Genomic DNA, 10,985 nt, shown 5'->3' on the forward strand with positions numbered 1-10,985 from the left:
TTTGTCAATTGCAGTCGTAACTGTTTGATAGAAGTCGGGCATAGATGACAACAATTGCAACACTATTTCACTCGATTCCATATTTCCACTAGCACTTTTTAGTTCATACACAGTCTGCTCAAATTCTGTCAAAAATACATTTAATACAGTACCCTCTATATATTTTAAACTCCTGAGTTTTCTTTGTAACTGAACTTGTGTTGAAATTCCCTTTTTCTGATACGTTGTACTAAGAGCATTCATAATCTGCTTCGCTGTTGTTTTTGTTTTTATCATTTCAAGCATATTATCTGATAAAGATTGAACTAAAATATTTCTAGCTTTCACATCTGATTTTTTAAATCTTTCAAGTTCTGCAGCATTCTCTGGCGGATCGGTTTCTAGTGTTTCCAAAACACCTGCTTGTTCTAACACTAATTTCACACGAAATTCCCAGTTCGAGAAACCTGAACCATCAAATGGTTTTACGTTTACTAAATTACTGTTATACACCGACGCCATGTTCACAGTCAAAACATTTAACACAAAATACACTGCTCAATAATAAACTTCCACCGTGCTTCAATATGAGAACTAATCATAAAAAGAGCGGGATAATTCGAATAGAGTACAGAAGTGTCTATACTTTAACAATTTACGCACAGTTAATTAATATATTTTATATTTTTATTGGGTTATTCATTATTTGATGAAAATTTCCACGTATCTTTTATACTCATAATGAATATGATTTGTCTCATTATGAGTAATTTTTATGTAAGCTCAAAATGAGACAAGGAGTCTCATTTTTGTTGCAACTCATTTTCAGTATCGTACGCTACTCATTTTGAGACTAAGTTTTTTCTGTGTACCCGACTGGTAGTATCCCTTTCAAACCTCGCGTTCATCCCCTTATTTTATGTAGCCCTTCGATTGCGTAGCCGAAAGGCTTAGTTTAAATGCGTGCGATTTTAGGTTGCGTTAGATATAAGTTAGGTAGGGTTCGAATCTGTATAGATGTTAAGATTTTCCGATATTGTTAAGTTGTTAATTGTAAGTATGAATATGATAAAAGAGTGAAGCTTATGAATAATGAATAATAATACATAGGTATGTAGAGTGTTAATTACTTGAAAAAATATTTTTTGAACGCACTTATTATTTTATTTCAATTTATTAAAATAAAACGAGACAATGTCGCTCTCTACACCAGCATTTTTTTCGTCACGACGTGGACAGACGCGCAGGCGCGTCGGCATTCGTTTCACCCGTCAGTGTGAGGCGCGTCATTGTGCGGGTACGGATTGCTACTTTTTCGAGTAAAAATCTTTACGAAATAGTAATAATTGATTTGATTCGTAATAAAAGTTGCTTCGCTCAGAGTATTAATTGCTCGGAACATTTTAAATATTATACTCGGCTTTTAATAAAATTTAGATTCCTTGAAGTAAATTATACTTTTTTTAACAAGTAAAAATTGTTTGAAAACGAAGCAAAAGTTACTATTTCTTGAGCACTTTCAAAATTACTATTTGAAAGTAGTAATTTTCCATCGAAAATAGTATACATAACTATTAGGGTAGGGTGGGGCATTACTATTCGCGGGGTGAAACTATTCTATAGTCCTGAAGAGAAAACTATTTATCCGATTGAAGTCCCTTTTACACTGTATACTTGTCATGTGACAACATTTGAGCTTCTGGCGCCATCTATCATAGGAGTTAGGTAATCAAATGTGATTTTGATTTACTCGCTTACTTGTTTTGACTCATTTAGTCTGCCATTGTAAATAGTGATAAACGGTCGGAAAAATTATCGGGTAAATGTTTTCTAAAGTCATATTTAGTGCTGAACACGAATATCATAATGGATTTTTGATATTCTATTGTTCAAAAATTTTACAAGTGTTTTTTCAAAAAATGTGCGGTTGGAGCGAAACTATTCGCCCACTGATAACAGCGAAAACTACAAAACAGTGTATTTTTTTGTGCTCGTTTTTAGGTTAGAATGGTAAGAAATTGGAAACGAAAAACTCTTCCAATTAACAAATTAATTTTTATATTTGGGAGCGTTCACAAATGATGTCACGCGATTTTTTGAGATTTTCAACCCCCCCTACCCTCTGTCACGCAATTTTTGCAATTTCACATAGGAAAAATACATTGTGTCACGTTTAGTATGACCCCCCCCCCTTCCCCAAAAGCGTGACATCATTTGTGAACGCTCCCTTTCTAGGGTTCCGTACCCGGTAGGAACCCTATTACAACGGTTACGGAAAATTACCATGTACCCCCCCCTAGCGCTCACAGTTTTTCATCTAGGGAGCTAAAAATTGGTACACGTATGTATTTTCACGCGTAGATTACACAAAAAATATAGGGAACGTGATTGGAGTCCGTTTTTCGCAAAAAAAGGAATGTACCTCCCCCTGGCACTCACAGTTTTTTACCGAGAAAGATGAAAATTGGTATGCATATGTATTTTCAAAAATGGATTACAGGAAAAATATATCAAATACATTTGGTATTGATCTTCATAGTGTTTTTAGCGAAAAACTCGAAAATTTTCAAAATTTTGAAAAAAATGCATGTACCCCCCATCCTGGCGCCCACAGTTTTTTATCTAAAGAGCTGTAAATTGGCATACTTATGTACTTTTTCTTGTAGATTACAGGAAAAATATAGCGGAAGTGATTAGAATTGATCTTCATGGTGTTTTCATCGAAAAACTAAAATCTCTTTTTGCAAGCTCGATAATACTTTAACCCTTGCTGCCCAGTAAAAAAAATTCAATACACGGACCGCGGAGTTCGTATACGAACTCGGTAGCTCGTAATATGAGAAAACTCTCATACAAGCCTTTTCCATAATGAGAAGTGTATAGATGCTTGTATACGAGGTGACTTTTAAAGCATTTTTCTTAATATAACACTATTTTAAAGTAAATGTAGATAATAGAAATGAATTTTCAAAGTAAAACAAAGCTAAATTTATAAAGGAAATGAAGTTTTAAGAGAAAAAGGATAATTTTGTTCAAAAAATTTATTCACACTGAAAAAAGGTTAGAATTTGATAATTCCTTGTTACTAACCGACATTAGATATTTCTCGTATACGGTAAGCAGATTTTGTATTAAATTTATTATTATTATTAATTATTATTATTTATTTATTATTATTATTTATTTTTTTTTATTTATTTATTTATTTATTTATATAATAAATAAATAATAATATATTATTAATTAGTAATGAAAAAAACTTATTTATTCTACCGCCAATACAAAATCGGGCTTACCGCATCCGAGAAATATCTAATATCGGTAAGTTAGAGTAACAAGGAATTATCAAATTCTAACCTTTTTTCAGTGTGAATAAATTTTTTGAACAAAATTATCCTTTTTTTCGGGATCCCACATATCGACAATGCAGATCAAAAATGGTTAAAAATCTGCAACGACCGTTTCTTGAAAAATATAAGATATTATGACCTATAAATTTGGGAAAGTCATTTTTTATCATAAATACATAGGATGAGTATTTTATTTGTTGTATTTATTAAAAAAAAATATATTGTTAGAAAATTAAATATGGGCAGTTTCCAAGAGCCCAAACTGCAACGACCTTTTCTTGAAAACAACAAAACAAAATAATTTTTCCATTTGGCTAACTTAATTTTAATAAAAAATACACATAATAAGATTCATTACATATTTGAAAACAACAATAAAAAACTTTAATTTATGTAAACTGTTTTGTATATAAATTTGCAACAAGAACACATGTGACAGATGTTTAGTAGTTTATTTAACCAAGAGATGGCGCCAAAGGTTCCAAAAGTGACAAAATTTGATCATTTTTAACTTTAAATTAACAACAATAAAATATAATGTCTTCTTTTCGAGTGGAAATTCATTAGTGATGAAAGATACACAATGTGAGACATTTATTTTGTTCAAATTGTTTAAGAAAAATTAATGTTAGTAAATTAAATATCATGTGTCACCGAACAACTGTCACATATACACTTTACAAAAAATAAAGTTTTTATTTATTTCTGCATGGCAAATGAGTCTCATCCTCCGTATTTTCCTACAAAATTAAATTTCCCAAATGAAAAAATTATTTTGTTTCGTTGTTTTCGAGAAATGGTCGTTGCAGTTTGAGCTAGTAGTCAAAGATTTGTTACAGGGGAACTGCCCATATTTAACTTTCTAACAATAATTTTTTTCAAATAATTACAACAAATAAAATACTCATCCTGTGTATTTATGATAAAAAATGAGTTTTCCAAATTTATAGGTAATAATATCTTATATTTTCCAAGAAACGGTCGTTGCAAATTTTTAACCATTTTAGATCTGCAATGTCGATAAGTGGGATCCCCTCTTCATTTCCTTTATAAATTTAGCTTTGTTTTACTTTGAAAATTCATTTCTATTATCTACATTTACTTTAAAATAGTGTTATATTAAGAAAAATGCTTTAAAAGTCACCTCGTATACAAGCATCTATACACTTCTCATTACGGAAAAGGCTCGTATGAGAGTTTTCTCATACGAGCTACCGAGCTCGTATACGAACTCCGCGGTCCGTGTATCGAATTTTTTTACTGGGTGGTTCTCACAGTTCTTAATCTAGTGGACTGGCGTTATACATTTTTATTTATTTTTACGTGTAGATTTCAACCAACATACAGAAAAAATTATTGGAGTTCATCTTCATATTTTTTTCTGCGAAAAACTAAAAAAAAAATTTCGTTTTAGAAAAAAAGTATGTACCTTCCCCCCCTTTTTTTCACAATTCTTGGCCTATTGGACTTCAGTTTTGCTTATTTTATGTATTTTCGTGTGTAGATTTCAGGAAAATATAGCGAACCTGATTGAATTTGATGGCAAAATTGTAGCTAAGAAGTCAAGTTTTTAAACGGTCCTACTCATTTTTTTAATTTTTTTTAAATACATTTTTTAGACTTAAAAATCCAAACAAGAATAGTAATGCCCCACCCTACCCTACTATTTGAGCGGATGGGAAGAAGAACTCGCCGAGCACGTGGTTGTAAGGGATAATATCAGTCGGGTAGCAGTGAGCGTCTCTGGGCCACACACTGCTACCTGACTGGAACTATCCCTTTCGTTCGAGCTCTCGGCACTGTCTTGGCCTTCCGGGAAATTATGTTTTAAAGTTTGTCGTGGTGTTAGCGCTACCGTCAATCCAGTTACCTAACAACTAAATAACAAATTTAAAAAATTATTTAATATTAAAATTTGGATATAATAATAAAAGATTCAATTTCTTATACTATTCCGTGGGAGTGAACTAGCAATAAAGTCAGGTTATGTTACATATTGATGTATTGACGTTGACATATGTACCCAGATAACAATTTGAGATTGATATTCGTCTCATATCGCTCGCATGAATGAGGTTTCTTTTCGCACACGTGCCTTCACTGATGCAGACAGATGCGTCCTCATATGAGACGCATTACGCTCGCATGTCATAAAGGTGCATGATGCATGAGAGTGCTAAAGGCGAGTCTTGTGCGTTTTTAAAGATGATTTATGGTAAATATATTGTAAAAATTTAACTACAAAAAACTAAGGTTAAATTTAAAAAATGTTTATTTCAATAATGTAAACATGGCATTAATACTGAACATTTCTTTTTTTAGTCTTGAACAAACATAACATAACATTAGCTGAGATCATATTTCGTAATAAATATAAATACTTTTTAACACGAATTCAACAAAAGTCAACTGTATAATATAATAAATTATGCCCCTACACTGAAAAAAAAGTATTGAACCAAGAAAATTTTTCTTGGTTGAAGCAAATCGTGGGATTGAATACGGCCAAGACTATTAAAGTATTGATTCAAGAAAACGATTTTCTTGACATAGGATATTTGGGAGAAGAACATATATTCTTGATCCAAGAAAATATGGAATTCGACCAATAAGTTAGTCTTCTTATACGAAGTATGAAATGTATTAAATGAATAAAATATTTTCTTGTTCTAAGAATATATATAGTTAATTGAATTATTTTATTTGATTCATTCAATTTTTTGTAACGTTCGTTCAAGTAATTCAAGATTTAAATGAAGAAAACATTTATTTTGTGAGAGAACGCAGATATTCTTGATCCAAGAAAATATGGAATTCGATCAAGAAATTAAGTAGCATGTAAGAAATGCAGAATATATTAATTCAAAATCATTTATGTATCAAATCAAGAAAGTATGTTCTCTGTCCAAGAAAATATTTTCTTGATTTGAGAAAATTTATAGATTTAAATCAAAAAAATACTTTCTCAATACAAGTAAATTATTTACTTAAATTACCCCCCCCCTTACCCCCATCATATCTTTTCTAATACTTAGGTCAAACATTTTTATTATTTAATTAATTAACATTTATATTTTTTATTTAAATAATTAAATAATTGTTATTTTACATATATATTTACATTTAATTATTACTTAACACAAATACAACAAATATACCTTGAAAGAAAATTTTCCACGGTCGGAGGAATTGAACTCGGGTTGCACGCACTAGAAGCCGTCACGCTACCACTATGCCATCCTAGCCTCAATGGACAGTTTTCAAAAACTGATATTTAAGTTGCATATACATTTGAAGAAAAATATTTTCTTGGATCAAGAACACTGGCATTGTATTAAGTAAAAAAAAGTTTCAAAGCAAATAAATAAAATGATTCGATTCAAGAAACATGAATTCTCCACACAATACTTTATTATTTCGCTTAAGAACATGATATTCTAGATTCAATACTTTTTGGTACTTCGGAAAAGTAAAATATTTGGTTGAAATAATTACATATTGAGTTCTGCCAAATACTAAATTGTTAATTCAAGAATTCTGTTCAATGCTAATAATTACTTGACACAAGAAAATGAATTTCTTTCTTCAAATAAATATGGGATTAATTGAATATAATTTTTAATCAACTTTAAACAAATATTTACTTATATTAACCTTCGTATTTTCTTGAATCAGGATTATATGAGCGTTGAATTAAGTAAAAACTTTTTTAAAGGAAACGAAAGAATGATTTAATTCAAGATCTTACACTTAATTGAATTGAATAAATAAAATATTTCATTCCAGAAAATATAACATTCTCGCAAGAAATTAATGATTTTGAAACATGAGAATATAGAAATGCTTCAAGTAAAAGAAATGCTTAGATTAATTAATATTTCTTTGAAACAAAATAATTTTTAATTGAGTTGAAACAATTATTAACTTGTATTAATCTTCCCATTTTCTTGGCTCAAGACTATGGGTGTTGGATGAAATAAATAGTTGCTTTAAAGGAAATAAAAAAATTATTTGACTCAAGATACCAAATGACTCAAGGTAAATTACTTGACGTCAGAACATGATATTCTTGATTCAATACTTTTTCGAGACTTGGCGCATGTAAAACAGTTCGTTTGAAACAGTAAGATATTTACTTATGTCAAACCCATATTTTCTTATTTCAATAACTTTGATCAATGCTCAAAATTACTTGACACAAGAAAATAAATTTCTTCCAATAAGAAAATATGGGTTTGTTTCAAATAAATCAGGTCAAGAAAATGCATTTACTTGATTCAATGAACTTTTTTTTCAGTGTATTCAATATGACAGTTATATTTTTCAATTTTTTAATTTAAAGTCGAGTTTAAACAAACACAAATTATTAACATTCGTATACGTAACTATTTTTTTGAAAAAATAATTTTATATAACTCTGACTAAGAAAATGATAACAAAGAAGTAGTATTAAATGTTTTCCAACATTTTAATTGCAAAACCTAAATATTTTTGAGGTATAAAACGTTCTTTAAAAATATAAAATTCTATAGTACTTATGATAAAGAAGCAGATGTCTCAAAACTCGTCATCGCCATAGTTTTCCTCGTCCATTATTTCGCTCTGTTCATCCTCTGATTCACTTTTCTGGCTATCTTCTATTTCGTGAATCATTTTTTTAACTCTTCATTAGTAAGATTATCTAGATTGTCTTCAATATTTTTTTTTAAGTTCCGAAATCTTTGTTTTGTTGAGCGCAAAACCTCCAACATTTCATTTTTAAAATGAACTTTGTCGTCTGGACCTTTGAAGTGACTGCATTTTCTGGCTGACTAAAAAAATTGAAATTGTTTATTTTATGCAAATTTATTTGTTCTTATTCATGTAAAAAAAATGCTTACGATACAAAATATTGGACACCATAGTGTCACCAAACTTTTTATATTTATCTCCACCAAGCCAAGAAAATTTGCAAACCAACTCATCTGACATAGTTTATTTCAGAGCGCAGTTTAAAAACTCTCTCACTTTTGAACCTCCCAAACAAACCAAGTGGTTATACTAAAAAACAATTTGTCTTATAAGAAAAAAATACATTTAAATGCTAATGGTATCATGTAAATAGAATTGCATAACATATTCATAATTCAATATTTTCACAGTGAAAAATAGAATGATATTATATAATATTAATAAAAATTTTTTACATTCTACAGATAAAAGTATAATGATTAACTGAAAAAGTTTAGAAATGCTTTCAAAAATATTTAAGTCCTACTAGAATAAATAAAATAAACAAATTTACATACCAAGTTTTGACGTTGATTTTTATTACTCTCTGCATTTAAATCATTAAACTCTTCTATACTTCTCAATGGGAAGCCAAGCAGAGGTTGGAAAAGTTTTTCGGAAAATGTATTTCCATTGATTTCGTTATTCTTTGAAATTTCTGTTAGTATACGATCCTGGTTGGCCATTATTATTCTATTTTGTTGTTCCAACAATCTAAAATTTAATAATAATATAATATATAATATATACATTATAAATAATCGTAAGTTTCCCTTTCCGTTAGCAAATTATCTGCATTTATTTGTTTGTTTTGAAAATTAATTTTTGTGGGTTATTGTCATTTTTTAATGTCAAAAAACCAAAATAAAACTTGTTTTATTCACTTCACAAAATTGACAAAAATTACATTCAATATTTTTTATTTTTCTGATTTTTTCCTAATTTTCATAAAAAACATTTACTTTTTTCTTATCCTGATAATAAATTGAATTCCTGCAACGAATTTTATTATTAATGAAAGAATTAAAATATTTATTAAAATAATTTAATTCTTGACAAGAATTTTATAAAATTTTTTAATAATTCATTTTTTTAAATAATTTTATGCAAATTCTAATTTAAATAATTGAATTGATGAAAATTTTTATTATTCATGAAAAGAATTGAATTGTAACGAAAATTTTTATAAACCATTTTTTAAGTAATTGAATTCTGTTTGAAAATTTTATGAAAATAGTAGATATTGAAAATCATTGAATGGCGAAAAGTTTTTAAAGATAATTAAATTTTACAAAGAATTCTATTAAAAAATTTGTCAATAATTGAATGTCTGTGGGAAATTTTGTTAAATTTTTTTTAAAATAAATGAATTCTTTCGAACGATTTATTAGAATTTTTTTAAGTAATGGAATTTCTAAGAAGAAACTTATTACTTTTAAAAATAATTGAATTATTGTGATGAGATATGTTTAAAAAAATACTTTTTTTTAATAAAGGTTTAAAATTTAATAACAAAATTATGAAAAACAATGAGACAAAAATAGTATTAGAAATTATTTTTAAAATTTATGTTACTTACTCTAATTTATGTAAATTGCAAATCCAATTTTTGTATAAGATCAAAGGCTTCATTGAAATTATTATTTTCATAATCCACTTGTTTCATTGAAGGATTCAAAGAATATTGAGAAGAAGAACTGCTATCGTTAATAACTTGAGTCGATTTTAAATTATTCTCCTGATCCATACGTTGTTTTTCAGAAAGATTTCCCTGGTATTGAATACCACTGGCGAAAAAAATCTGTTTTTGCACCTGTTTCATTCCAGGATTCTCAAAATTAGATTCAGATCCAGTTACTTTCTCTTGAGTGACTATAGGATTCAATGACTTCTCATTCTCCAAGCTTCTAGAAAATTAATTTTTTTATTTTAAAAGACTCAAGTTATTAAATAAGTTATAAATAACATTTTAGATCAATTTTTTATATTTCTTTTAAATAAATGAATTATAATTATATTTTACTTACAAGTTTCCAATCGGAGAATTGTTAGAAGATGAACTGCTATCTGTATCATCTAGAATCAACTGGGAATTATTATTTAAGTGATCCATACGTCGTTTTTCAGAATGATCTCTCTGAAATTGACTTGAAGTTGATTTTTCCAAGTTTCTAGAATAGAAAAAAAGAAATTATTAATTTTTAAAAACTTGATTTTTAAAGTTATAAATAACATTTTATATTCATTTTTTTGTACTTTTTTAAAAAATAAATCAAATATAATTATTTTTTTCTTACAAATGTTTAATCAGAGAATGTTTTGAAACGACTGATTTCTCAGAACTGCAAGCATTAATAACTAGAGTCGATTTCGAATTATCCTTATGTGATTTCAATGGATAAGCATCTATAGAATCGCCACTCCTTTTCGATTCAATTTTTGCAAGATGTGCTTTTAAGGTTTGTAACCGATTTTTAACATCTTCAGAAGATTTCAGTTTTTTCTTAGATGGATGATCATCATCGGAAGATGTTGGCAAATGTCTCTTTGGAGTTTTAATTGATCTTCCCTTACTTGTTAATTTTATTTTTCGTTTAGACTTTTTTTAGGATTTTCCATAATGAACTAAAAAGAATTTAATTAATAACATTTTTTTAATAAAAAAACATTTTTTGCTTTTTAGTACTTAAACAAATTATTTTATAATTTTTGATTAAATTTTCGTTACAAAATTTTTAATTACTTGTCTAGAAAAAATTGATTGAAAAATTTTTAATGAACTGTCATTTCTAAACGTTTTTTTTATTATACTAATATCTGATATTTTAAAAAAATGTTATATCAACTAATTAAACATTAGGTACTTTAGAATGTAGAAATAAAAAA

At 28.1% G+C, this 10,985-nt stretch overlaps 2 long non-coding RNA genes across 2 annotated transcripts; both read right to left on the reverse strand.

The window, feature by feature from the left end:
• Positions 1 to 7,938: 7,938 nt before the first annotated feature.
• LOC122506098 lies at positions 7,939 to 8,804 on the reverse strand. Its single transcript, XR_006301976.1, has 3 exons — positions 8,618 to 8,804; positions 8,210 to 8,369; positions 7,939 to 8,140 (listed from the first exon to the last, which is right to left on the reverse strand). It is a non-coding gene; the product is annotated as an uncharacterized LOC122506098 (long non-coding RNA).
• Positions 8,805 to 9,896: 1,092 nt separating this feature from the next.
• On the reverse strand, positions 9,897 to 10,668 carry LOC122506099. The gene is made up of 3 exons (XR_006301977.1): positions 10,397 to 10,668; positions 10,127 to 10,270; positions 9,897 to 10,006 (listed from the first exon to the last, which is right to left on the reverse strand). It is a non-coding gene; the product is annotated as an uncharacterized LOC122506099 (long non-coding RNA).
• Positions 10,669 to 10,985: the final 317 nt, after the last annotated feature.

The sequence above is a fragment of the Leptopilina heterotoma genome, unplaced genomic scaffold (genome assembly GCF_015476425.1).
Source record: "Leptopilina heterotoma isolate Lh14 unplaced genomic scaffold, ASM1547642v1 Lhet_396, whole genome shotgun sequence".
Taxonomy (NCBI): Eukaryota; Metazoa; Arthropoda; class Insecta; order Hymenoptera; family Figitidae; genus Leptopilina; species Leptopilina heterotoma.